Source organism: Aptenodytes forsteri, unplaced genomic scaffold (assembly GCF_000699145.1).
Source record: "Aptenodytes forsteri isolate BGI_AS27 unplaced genomic scaffold, ASM69914v1 Scaffold309, whole genome shotgun sequence".
Classification (NCBI taxonomy): Eukaryota; Metazoa; Chordata; class Aves; order Sphenisciformes; family Spheniscidae; genus Aptenodytes; species Aptenodytes forsteri.
Genome location: NW_008795857.1, coordinates 5,069,941 through 5,083,454, shown reverse-complemented (window position 1 = coordinate 5,083,454; position 13,514 = coordinate 5,069,941). Strand labels below are relative to the sequence as shown.

Sequence of the window (13,514 nt, the reverse complement as noted above, 5' to 3'; positions counted from 1 at the left end):
TAATTTTTTAATTATATCTATAAATTAGATGCAGAAAGCACAAATCCTTTTTATGTCTGCCAGTCTTGAGATAAACTCTTATATGTACAAGTAATAAATGGTCACTTTCTTTCAAAAACATGACAAGTTTTGGAAGACTGAAATCGAAATCTGTTTTCTTACCTCTAGTTTCTGACTTCTGATCTGAGGAGTTTTCTATGTAGAAGTTCACGAATGTAAAGCTGCTACTGCTATCATATTTTTTAATAGTTTTTAATCAAGTAAATCATCTGTAGAAAACACTGAAACTTGTAAATAGTCATTGGTATTGTGAGAACAAGAAAACACATTTGTGAATAAAGCAGCACTTTTGATTTACCGTTTTGATGTGATACTTAGTGATTAGTATTTTTATTGCAAGTTTGAGGCAGTGATTAAATAATCTTGCTCCAAACAAAGAGAAGATCAGTTTTCAAATACAAAAAAGAAATTTTAAAATTCTGAAACGTGTCAGCTAATAGATTTATTTAAAAAATAAATGTTTCAAAGGAAAGGTCTGTAGGCTATATAAAGATTTTTTTTTTTTTCATTCATATCACAGTTTTGTTAGCAATTTCTCATCTTTATGCTCTTAAGTCTTGTTGTCACACATGAACAGCAGGCAACAGTCGTGCTGACTAAAACAGCCAGGAATGTATAAAACTTATGATGATGGTACTGTGTAATTAAATCCTGAAAAGCTGATGTTTCATTTAAAGTCATTATTGATGCATGGATCTTTGAAGGAGTGCAGCCTGGATGTGCTGCTGCATTTTTCTTCTGCTGAGGAGGACATAGAGTTGCTATAGTGGAATTTCCTGGGGTCAGTAGGAGAGTGTCAAGGAAGCCAGGATTCCAAGTCTGGGAGATGTAGCATCTGACAGCATTTGGGAAGTGATCTCAGGATCCTTGATGCCCTAAGCCAAAATACAGTTGGAGTGTCTCCAACATTTTTGTCTAGCTTGAGTAAACCTGAGTGCTGGAAATTGTTATACTATACAGTTTGACAGTCTCATGATGGAAATCTTCATGAAGGGGTTATCGTTGCAAGTACATTTGATTTCATCGTGTGCTGCAACTACAGTAATATGAAGGATTTGATTAGCATGCTCTGTGACATTTCATGAGGTGATCTCACAGTAGACACAGAATCTGTGGTTTTAAATATTGTCTTTAATCTTAGTATGTTTATGTTTTCTTTCATTAAGTTTTCTAGACGTTTGAATATAATGACATATTTGTGTTGATTTGATACAGTATCAAGCTCAGTTTCCAAAAATAGTTAAAAGTTTTTTAAGGATTGATATGTGCTAAATTAATCAAATAACTTGAATAACTTTCTATTTAAGGTTTTCATTCCTGAGTTCCATCAGATCAGAATTTTTTAACATCATGGTTTCTAACAGTTCTAAGAAGGAATCAGAAAACATAGGGTGAATGATGTTATTTTCATACATAACACAAGTGTTTTTGATATATCATCTTCACGAAGATGCCAAAAAGCTAGCGAGTTCTGCAGCTATTTATCAGTAGAAAATGGATTTCAAAACCATAGAATTTTCATACAAATTGTTTTTGTGGGGTTTTTTGTTTGTTTTACAATTTTATGTTTACTAGTTCAGATTACTGTAGAAAGATTAGATATTGAAGATTAAGGGAGGAGGTGGGTGTAAATATGATTAGATTCCCCCCAAAGTTTGCAATATCAAATTTTTGAAGTAATTATAGAAATTCCTGTAAGACAGCTTGAATAAGAAGTGGTAAACTAAATCCTCTAAGTTACTTACTTTAGGGTTGTCTGAAGAGTGCATGAGCCATTATAGGCTCTGACTTACTGATGCTGGGACTCTCCTGTTCTCTTCTACTGTAACTCTCCTTCCTTTCCCCATTTCCACCCTTACCTGCTTCTACGCTGGGTCTGCAAATCCTTCTAACCAGCTGGTAAGCATCTTCTTAGATGCATATCACTGGGCAGGTATACGCTGCTTTTCAGCCCTAAAGCAAGCCAGGCTACATTGTTGGTTTGTCAAAGAAAGCATTTTTTGGCTACGCTTGTTTGTGGGCCTAGCTATGTTTGTTTAGCTTATTTTAATTATTTGAAAATAATTACAGCTATTTTTAAAATGAGGGTATATTGGTTGAATTTAGCTGCCACACTCCAAGTATTAAATATATCCCTACTTTACGTTAAACATTTTTTATTAAATTATTTTGTAAGTACTTTTTTCTAATTGGAAAGCTTCTAAAAGAATTGGAATAATCATTTTCAAACCTTTTTCTGATTACTTTAAAAGTCTGAACTACAGATAATGTAGTCTTTAGAACAGGTTTTACAATGATCATTCTGGGTACTCTGGAATGTACTTCAGCTAGTAGCTAACTGGAAGGGAGGAGAAGAGATTTTTTTTCTTAACTTTTTCTGGATGCTACTGGTTGTCTCTGTCCAGTTTTTTCTTAAATGAGGTTTGGCACAAACAAATAAGGTTAAAGATTTCTAAAACCAGTACTTTTTTCAACCATTTTTCTAAGAAAAGGAAACAGTATTTGAGAGCTAAAACAGTTATTTTATGTTCCACTAGAATATTTAATCGTGACCAGTATAACATATATTGATGTCTGGATCAAGGTAATGCCAACCAAAATGTGTCTCTGGACACATCAGATTTTTTTAAGGTTGGGTATTTGGTTTTTTTCCATATGGATGTAGGTGAGGAAGGGTGAGAAGTGCTAGGGTGGAAAGAAAGGAAAGAGGGGGAGGGAGAAAACAGGAAGAAAAAGGGATAGTTTTTGATAAATAGTTCTCCACATAACCAGAAACCTGCCATTTCCACATCAGTTTTGGGATCTTCACCTACCTTCTATTCTAAGAAAGTAATTCAGAAACTATTAATAGTGGAAAATGGGTTGGAATAAGCTGTTAAACCACAAGTTACTGCTGAAAGTGCAGCCAGAGCTCAAGTAATAGGATGGGAGAGAAAAAAGGAATTTTGAGTGGTCTAGGAGCTATGAAAAAAAGAGAAAAGGGAGGGGTGATTTAAAAAAAAAAACAAAAACAAACAAGCCAGTTTAAAGCACATGAAGGATAGCATCCCACTGAAGTTTCTTGATATATGAAATAAGTGTACTCTTCCATTTCAGTGGATTTTTAAATATTTTTCAGAATGAAGCAAAATTATTAAAATGCCATGTTTTGTACAAAGGATGCTGGGGTAGAAGTGAGAGCATCGTTACTGCTGGATTACGCCGGCAGCAAAAGAGGTGAAGCTGCCATGTGCCTGGTACACCAGTAGCCTGCTCAGGCTTATCCTACAGTGACTTGTTACAGCTACTTCCTGCAGCTTGATCTGGGTGGTTACACTGGCTACCTCTACGCTTGCAGCTTTTATCAGGTTGTTATGTGCCCCTTTTCTGATTGTATTTTCTGCTGCTCGCTGCACCTGGTGATAGCATGCCCGTAAGCTAATTGCTTGGTTTTCCTAACACGCAGTACGACATATGCGGTATTTCATATGGTTCTCTTTTGCTTGCTTTTCTTGGCAGCAAAGGAATTTGCCTGTTAAGGGGAGAGAAATGTGTCTTGAAAGGGTGTTTTTAATAAGACTTCAGGAGAGCTGGGAGCAGACTAGCAATATTATAGGCTAATCATTATGTCTAAGATTGAAAGGTCACATGAGATCTTGTTTTATATCCTTAGTCATACACAGATGTATGTGGTTGGGAATTCTGTGTCAACTGCCCTGTAATTTTCACTTAAATGATACTTCAGAGTGTCATTTTCTCCAGCAACTAATGTTTTTCTGTGTGTATGAAAAAGGGAAATAATGTTTTGTTGGTTTTGGTTGGGGTTTTTTTGTTTGTTTAAATTGTTCTTACTATAGAAACATGCTAGTTGGTGTTCAATTCTTTCAAATCTGAAAGGAGTTTATATACACCTATGGAAAGAAAAGGCTGGTACAGATCTGACAGAACTGGCATCTTGAGCTCTATGAGCCTGAATGCAACTTTGCTGTTTCATTATTTTCACATTGATGGTCTTTAAATGGTTATGCAAGAAAGTTATGTCATTTATCATAGAAACATATCCTTTTTATTTTCAAAACTAAACTGGCACCTCCTTGCTAACTTGCTCCCTGTGCTTTGCTTTATTTGGCGGTTGTTCTACATTGGACAAATTCAACATTTAAGGGAAGAGTTCAAAAAGGAGAGCGGAGCAGTCTTCCTCCCACTAGGCTGATCTCGAGAGGTTTGAGGCTAACAGATTTTTCCCGCTGCTTTTGCTTCTCAAGTCATTTATCTTCCCGATCAGGCCTCTCAAGACCATGGTTGGAGCAATATAGAGAGACTTTTAGTATGACCAAGGGAATGACAGCACTTGTCTGTTCAGCTAAACTATTAGATCACTGTACTAGGACTTCCTATTCCTATTCTTTAACCCCTTCTTGTACTCTAGGAGTACATTAAATAAGATTTTAATAGTTGCTTTTAGTTGTGTATGGAATGGGAGGGGGAGGAAGGAGGAGAAAAATTAATTGCTAATAAATTTGTTTCACAGGAAGTTGAAAGTTTTAACAGAAAGTTACTGGGATCTGCGAGATGCACTGGTGAACTGAGAGAGATTTAACTCACTTCCTTCAGGAGGGTAATAAGTGGAAGCACACCTTTTCTACCCTGTAGAGATCCTGCATTGATATCCCAATAGTTCTCAACTATTATGAATCGTATTTATTATTAGAACACATGTTCCAAAAAGTGTGTAAAAAGAGGAGAAAAGCCAGCTGTCTTATAAAACCTTTCCTTAATGAAATCTGTGAAAGATCACAAGGTCTCCAGAACCCTAGAAATAAACCTTATTACTTCAGAAAGCAATCACAAGAGAGAGAGACCTCTTGGTGATAGGTATGATTTCAGTCTCAAGACACACATTTCCAGAACGTATTTCATTTTGCTTAGGCAGGTGACAGATTTGACAGAAGATGTTACATGACACAAGTGATTCTGGGGATACACTGAACTCATTAGCACACTTCAAAATAATTAGCGTGGTGGTGCTTGGCTCCCTCTGTTTTTCTTCCACTATGCAATTATGGGTTTTGTTGGGGGAAAAAAAACCAACAGAGATCCAGTCTGCCAAGAGTTATTCAGGAATAACTGAAGTGTTTTTGTACCACTGGTGAAAAAGAGAATATTGAAACCAGGTAATGATTTCTGCCTAGAAGTTTTCTACTGCACTGTTGTATTTGCCAGTTTGGATCAGCGCTATTAGCTGGTGTGGGGAAAAGAATGAAACCATTCTTTCTGTGCTAAAGTTTCTTCATAATTTCTCAGCTAGTACTTCTAAAGTACAAACCTTTTTGCTCATTTGAGAATTATGTTCAATACCTGAGCTGTTCCACTTCTAGTGTCAATGCACTTTCTAAAAGCAGCCAAAAATATTAAGCCTCCCATTTTTTCCAAATGTTTCCCATTGAATCTTAGATCTGAAGGCATACACCCTTCTCCCTTTAGAGTCTCTTCACTTAGTGTCTTGGCAATTCGAATGATGGTATTAGGAGTCATAAGGTCAGATAGGAAAATCCTTAAGCCATATTGAACAGTAATATTATACTTTTTTATAGACAGAGTGATGACAGCGAGTTGCAAAGAAAAATATGGATATCAACAGATTCCAGGACACAGCATTCACATCTTTCTGCCTAAGCTTTGCACTGGAGGGCATAAGTATTATAAGCTCAACTTCAATGAAATAAACAATTAAAATAATTTAAGTTCCACATGTAATCAGACCAGATGCAAGGCATGGAGGACACACTGTTCCCACCTGTTGCTAAATTGAATAGGTGAAGCTTTACAGCTGTTGCTAAATTTGAATAGATGAATCTTTACAGCTGTATGTCATAAATATAATTGCAAATCTGGAGATAGGTATCCTGAGGTGAGCTAACAAACTGTGTTCTGAAATAGCCCAGTACTGGTAGACAGATTTTCTTGAGTCACGTTGTCCAATGCACATGCCAGGTACTACAAACCAGACTCTCCCTTATCTGCTAAGGCAGTTGTCTGTTCCTCCTGTATTGTAATTAAACTCTAACTTAACAGTGATAGCTTTTCTTTTTATTTCTTTCTTCATCCTTGTCCTTACTTCCCCCTTTAGTGAAAAACAGAAAGCAAAGCTGATGCAAGAAGTCTTTGGATCTATTTTTCAGCACTGACTGCAATTGTGCCTTCCCCCAGAGCAAGCTGATTTGGGAACTATAAAAGCAGTGTAACCACAACAGCTTGGAACTTAATGCAGACTTACTATTTTGAAGTGTATGCAGTTCCTCTGCAGGTTTTGCACACTGTGCAGTGTTTTATAACTACTGTTCACCAATGGCAGTATCAAAGCTACCTAACCAGCTACAAGCAGGGGACTTGCATCTATATACAAGATGCAGTTGTCCTCCATGGGTGAGTCTCCACACATATGATTGCATGAGACATATGTCTACTGGTTTAGGGCAGATGTATGCAGCTATGTCGAGCTGTGACAAAAATGTCAAGTCCTCTGATAGGAAAGGGGGAACCTTCAATGTAGGTCTCTTTAGGAGAGGGGCTACAACTACCTCTCCTGTTCCTGACTCATATAAAGTAGCAGATTAAAGCTAAAGTAAGCTGGATGTATTTGGCATTTGAGACTGCAGAGTAAGAGAGAGACTGTGATGCTGCACTGCAAACAAATAAGCTGCAAGCATACCAAAAAGGGGGCAAGATGCATGAATGGAAATGGGCATGTTCCTTCCCCAAATGCCAAATGATCTAGCCTGTATTTGGACTAATCTTAAATGTAGTGCTGTCATGGTGAATTGATGGGTGATATCAGTATTCTTGCTTTTGCAACAGAAAATGAATGGTCTGGTTTTAAATCCATCCTTCACAAGTAAGCTTGTAAATCTAGCTTCTTCCAGAGACTTTAAGGGAAGTTCTGCTTACACCTTTTGATACATCATAAAAATGAATAACATAATTGACAGGTGAAACAGCTTTTTCTTTGAAAACAAAAACATTCAAGAAAGTACACTCATTTGATAAGGATAATGTAATAACTATAAAATTTTATTTTATATAAGTAACATTAAAATAAGTAAAAAATAAATGTAAATGGCATAAAGATAAAAATTAAACATAGTACTTTTCTGAAGATTTTGTGTCCTCTGTGAGTGGATTTGTCCTGAGGCTTAAGTCATTAATAGGCTTTAACATTGAAACCCGTATCCTAAGGACTGGCACTCAGTAACTTTGGGCTCAATATTTGTCCAGAACAGTAAGCTCATCATTTTGAAAGTCAGTAATGCAGTTGTGCTATTAGAGGCCTCATTTGTTTTATCGTGCTTCTTTAGGTGGTAGTGTTTGACTACAACAAAACATTCCAAATGGCAATTGCATAGGAGATGCTCTAAATTGCCTGGTATACTGCTCCGCTCTCAGTTTCAAATGAAGAGGAAATATTACGTCAGACATTCATGAATACAGTTATCTTCTACTCATGACCTTGACCTCTTTTGTGCTAATTTTGATATTGAAATGCTTTATATTTCATTTGGGATTGTTGGACTCATTTCCTCTTGTGTGCTTTCCTTCCCCACCCAGCTGCAAAAGCCCTATTATAAAGAAATTGAAGCTTTTTTTAGTAAAAAGACAACCTAAGTGAATATTTGTTTCTTAGTTGGCTAGCATTTTTTTCCAAAGTGAAACACGCATTTGCAGGGTCTGATATAACAAACAAAACCATTCACATTAAGAATCTACTACATGACACATTTTAGAAAAAATACAGACATGCACAGTTCCAGCACCCTAATCAATAGCTTCTGCCCCAGCATACTTCCCCTTACAACTATCAGCATCATCTTGCATCTTAAAAGTTCACGTGGGTTATGCAAAAACTCTTACCGGTAGTCCAGTAGTTCAAGTTCTTTTGCATAGATGCCTTACAAATTTTTGGCCTTCCCGCTTTCTTGCCATCAAAGTGATTGTACAGGTGAAACCAGTACCTTAGATTCAAGAGGTAGTCTCTTCCTGAATAATTTTGGAATTTGAAGTCATTACAACGTGGATAACTTTGGATTATGATCTTGCTTAAACATGTAGGCGATACTTAGGGAATAAGTTTAAAGTGAAGAATTAATTTGTTTGCCTGAGGACAAGGTAGTAATGGAGTGGGGAAGAATGAATTACCAGAATATCACAAAGAAAAAGGTCTGGGAAATGTTGTATAAACAGTAGCTTTCCAGTTTTCCACCATGTAAAGTAGAAAAAAGAAACAGCTTTAACTGGTACGCCAGAGAATTAGACTGAAAAACCTCATAGATAACAGGCCTACTAAAGGTAGGCAGTAAAACAAGCGTAATTTTTCTAAATGCTCACTTTCTGAGATAAGGTTAACAAGAAGTGATAAATCTGTTTTTTATAGAATAGGAAGTGTAGAATAATTGTTTAAAACTGGTAATTTAGCTGAATTGTTTAATGCTGAATACTTTAAAATGTTAATATCTTTATACATTCAGTATCTCTATTGATAATGCAGTCACTACCTGTAGAACAACAAAGTTTAAAAGTCCAAGTGATAACACAGTTATGACATAATCTAGGCTAGAGAAAAGCTGGTGCATCCAATTAATGTTTAGATATGTTATTACAAAATTTATTAAACCTACAGTTATAATCAGTAGTCTAAATTAATATACCAGCAGGACATGTTTTGATGCTGAGGTTTAAAGACAAATTGGATGCATGATCTGGTGAAAATCATTGGCGAAGTACCTGGAATGAGAGTATGTTGAAGTGGTAAACCAGCCTTCAACAGCTGTCACGCAGGTGCAAAGGCATGTTTTCTTTCATAGCTCAATACCTAGTTTATTCAGAGTTGAGAAACTCCTTGGGAGCTGATAAGACAAGAAAGCATGTTTTTCTTGTTTGCTCTATGAAGTTAGGCCTGAAACACTGAGATCTACTAATTTTAGTGTCTTGTAAAACAGTGTAATCAGAACATACGCTTTTCTAAGATATCTAAGAAAGAAGCAAATTGTAAATGCAAAACACGTTTTGATAGTTGTCTTTCTAGTTACAAGGCCTAAAATTTTATTTAATTGATATAGTAATGTACATTTGCTTTATTTGCTAATCACACTTCCATTTCCATCTAGAAAAGTCTTACAACAATGGCAAGTTAACTTCTTTATTTAGGATGTGAGAAATGCCATTCATCATTCTCTAACATTTAAATTTAAAAAACCCAGGAATTTTATGCTAAAGATAAAGTTGTCTTAAACATGTTTACATTGGATCCTCCTGGTTTAAAAAAGAAGATAGGAATAAGGCTATGTATGATTGAAGGACAGTCTGATTATCATCACTGATGAAAATTAATCTTTTAATGGAGAAGAACAGAAGTTGCAATGGAAAAAAAAAACCAAAACCACAAACCAAGAAAGAACAAATAAAACAAAAAACCCACCAAAGAAAGAACAAATAAAACAAAAACAACCCACCAAAATGATTTGCTGACTGAAATAATATTGAATTTTATTAATTCAAATTACATAAATTTATACCAGTTCTCTCTGGCTCAAATACAATTTATCTTCAATGACACAAAACTGTATGCATATTTCAGTTGATTATGGCAGTAGTCTATTAAAAACATAGAAACTATTTACTCCATAAAATGGCTTTTTAAGAGCCAAATTAAGACGAACAGAATGAATTTTGCATTCTTTCCAGATTTTACTAGTTTTCAGGAACAATAAAAATATATGCGGAGCAAGTATAAAATGCCCTGAGGATGATAGTTTTGCAGTTATAATTCAGTAGTGGTGATCAGTTTATTACAGGTAAGAAATTAAATCAGTTAAATAAAACAAAACAGTTCTCTCTGTCCTCACAAAGTTTTCTCCGAGGAATATACCCCCAATCTTCCCCTGCAAAGCCTGCTAAATGAATGATTTTTTCGGCATGACGAGAAGGCACTAGGTTATTGTAGTTCAAGAAGTTCCAGGGCCACAGCAAGCTGTCCCTCAAAATGTGGAGGATGAAAGACTAATTTATAGTCATGCATGTAGTAGATAGGGCCTTCTTATTTACTGAAATGCAGCTAAGACGTACAAAAACAATTGCTGGGAAATAAGTACAATAACAATGACACAAATGTTATTGATAGAAGTGTTTGTGTCTGTGTGTTTTTTAATATTTTGAAAGTGATCCAGCATTGTTCTGAAAAATTCTTCCATTAGAAGGTATTTTGGTGCTGCTTTAACCATTGCAGGAAGTGAGAGACTAGAGACTGGTTTTAGTTTTAAAAGTATTTAAAGTGAAAGAATATGGAAATAGTGGTGCTCTAATACTTGCAAAAGTTGGAGTAGGTAGTAAGTCAAAGCCAATTTAAAAAATCCCAATAGTTAGTGGTCCTTGCTTTTGTCCTTATATACTTACGCAATAAAGAAAGAATAAACAGTCTGTCAGTAAGGCTTGTCTTTTCTCCTGATACAAAAAAAAATAAATTTTACTTCCTCAGGTCAGCATACAGGCTGCGATTTTAAGAGAAGCCAATGCATTTATTGTCAAAGGAGATCTTAAATGGGAAATCTGATAAAAGCTGAAAAGAATTACTCTCAAAGTAATTACACTCAAAGAAAGCGGTTGTATAGCCAAATCAGGGTAGAGTCTGAGAACATTACATTGGAAGCATTTTACTTTTATTATGTAGGTCAACACCAGGGATAATCAAGGAGAATGCTTTAAGCAATTTGTTTCTTGAACACCAGTTAAGAGTAAGATTTCAGCAGATCGGTTTCTGCAACAAAACTGATGAAGTATAAGCCGTGGATATTTGTAATCATTGACCTAGAGAGTACGGATTCACCGAAAGTGGGGTGAAGGGATTTGTAAAAAATGTCATTAAACATTAAAGACAAATCTTTGTGAGATAAATTTAGAAATAGTGAAGAAAAATAATGCTTGTGGAAAAGATAAAATAGAAAAGAATGGACTATTGTATAATTAATGAGGAAAAATGTTATTTTTCTTTTTTTAGATTAAATGATTGTATCATTTACAAAAACAAGAACTAATTCCAAAAATGAAAATGTTCATGCTTTGAAATTAGTTTTTATCTGTGACGCTGTAGTAGGGAGTGAGAGCTGCTTTTTCTGATAGATGTTTCTGCTGAAAGAATTTCCATCATGCCAAGGGCCTAGCTCTCCAGCAAGTTACAGGGAGAGTTGGGTTATTAAAAACATTATTTAATACGGTAACTGTACGTGGTTTCTAAATGTTCAGAGGTAGGAAATTTTGGGAATCTAGTATGTAAAGAATCAGTTGATTGGAAAGTATTGTACTGGAGACAAACTTTGCAATAGTGTGGGCTGGATGTAGCTTCTAACCAGAAAACTGTTTGCTGGCCTACCTCAACTCATTTAGTTCCTGTTACAGTTATAGTTATGAATTGAGGAATATATTTGGCTTCTGAACTTTCCAAACTGATTTAAGGACCATTGATTCAAATAATCATTTGGATTGGTGTATGGAGAGTTCTATGATGATATGATATTGGCTCTTTTCAATATTTCCATTTGCTTTTGCAGTTACCCAGTTTCTTCACAGTATTGCTGTCTGTCTGAATATTGTAAATTATAGCGCTGTGGTTTTGTGATAAGACTTAGGCATTTTGACAGATGTGGAGATGTTTTTGTAAGTGATACGACCTACCATGCCTGAACTAGATTTTCAATGGCATAAATAATATTGTTTGTAGCTATTACGCACATTGCTGTGTTATACCTGCCCATTTTTCCAGACGCAGATCTGTGCAAACATTGAAGTTGCCTAGAAATAGAAACATGCAGTAAATGATTCTACCACAGAACACTTCATCTCCTGCTTTATTCCACTTTCCCCTGTGTAAAATGTGTGCAAACAAAGGTCATTAATAATGTTGCAAGTTCAGACACTTAAAAGTTATAAAATGCCAAATTAAAATACAATCTTAAACTATTTCAGGAGCTCTCAAGCTGCACCTTGCCAGGACAATTCCTCTGGTCTGAAATCTGCCTTCTTCCCTCTGGTTTTCCATTAAAGGTGCAGGCTGAGGGTTGGATGAATGGCCGAAGGCCCAGCAGACTCCTGAGCTCACGTTCTCTCCCCTGGAAAAAATGGTAGCAGGAAGTAGGTGGTGGCAGCTGCTGGTGGAGGAGTTAATTTGTCCTTCAGTCCTTTCCCTCTGGCCCAGGTTAGAGTATCTCAAGTAAAAGGGGGGCAGCTGAAGGCAAAGTGCATCTGTTCCTGTGGCAGCGGTGTGCTACCTCCTCCTGAAGATCTGCAAGAAAATTGCCTCCAGTGCAAGACTGGTACCATTAGAACTTGCAGCTGGTTCTCCTAGGTTAAGTAATTGAAGGCTATTAACACATTAAAGGGTATATGTGTCACACTGTCATTTTGTTTCTACAGCCCATGGTTTTGTTGGGCAAGGTTTTTAGTATCCTGAGTCCATGTTTAGTTGTAGTTGCTCTTCTGAGAAGTAGCAGAAGATCTGTTGTTGTCCAATCTCTGTCCCTCAACCTGTTTGGTACAAGTGACCAGCACAGACCATAAAACTCCATCTGGCTGAATGAAAATTTTGTTTTGGTTTGGTTTCTTAATTGGTTGTGTACCAGACAGCATGTGCCCAATACTGCTATATAATTGTGGAAAGAAATGTATTTTTGTGGATTCCTCCTTTTTTGATAAAGAAGAACTGAGTCTTCAGGGGAGCTTGATGTGCTTCTATTTGAATATGTCATACAATCAGGCATGGAATATTTACTGCATTTAGAGTGTTTTCGTTTTTACTGGAAATCGAACTGATTTCAAGACAATTGTTGCTGAAGATGCTTATTTTCCTCTTTGGTGAGTAGATCAGTCATTAACAGAGAATGATAGGGGGTTTGTTTGTTTTTCCCTGATGTAGAGAGCTTTCCAGGAACATGTGAAGAACTGGATTGGATGTCTTTCAAGAAAATACATATATTGAAAACAGACTTCTTTATATGCAATTGCCTTTCTTTGGGATAGCTAAAGTTTAAACACTTTGCCTGTGTGTCATATTTCTAATGTACTTACCATCATAAACTCTATGGTTGCTGGGTCAGACTCAGCTACTGGAAGAATGTGTATTTCCTGCCAAGTAATTTTTCAACAGAAACTACTGGGTATCAGTCAAGGTTTCACTGTATAGGGAAGCTGTTCTTAGGAATAAGTTTTGCTTGGGTGGGGGGTTTTTTTGTAAGACGGGAGAACAATGGGTGTCCCAAGATGTTTTCTGAGACATTCTGATCAAATTCAGGACAAAAGAGACTGAACTTGTCTGTCTTTTCTCTTCATACTCCTGGTCCCCTCACCAAATAACTAAAGATGTTCTTGAGATTTGCAACTGAATAAGAATAGTTGAAAAACAGATTTCAGCAAAAGAGCACTCTGCTGGTGTA

At 36.1% G+C, this 13,514-nt stretch overlaps 1 protein-coding gene across 1 annotated transcript in view; it reads left to right on the top strand.

The window, feature by feature from the left end:
• The window catches only part of TTC27 (tetratricopeptide repeat domain 27), a 139,552-nt gene that overhangs the window by 76,004 nt on the left and 50,034 nt on the right, over nt 1-13,514 (top strand). The window lies entirely within an intron of this gene.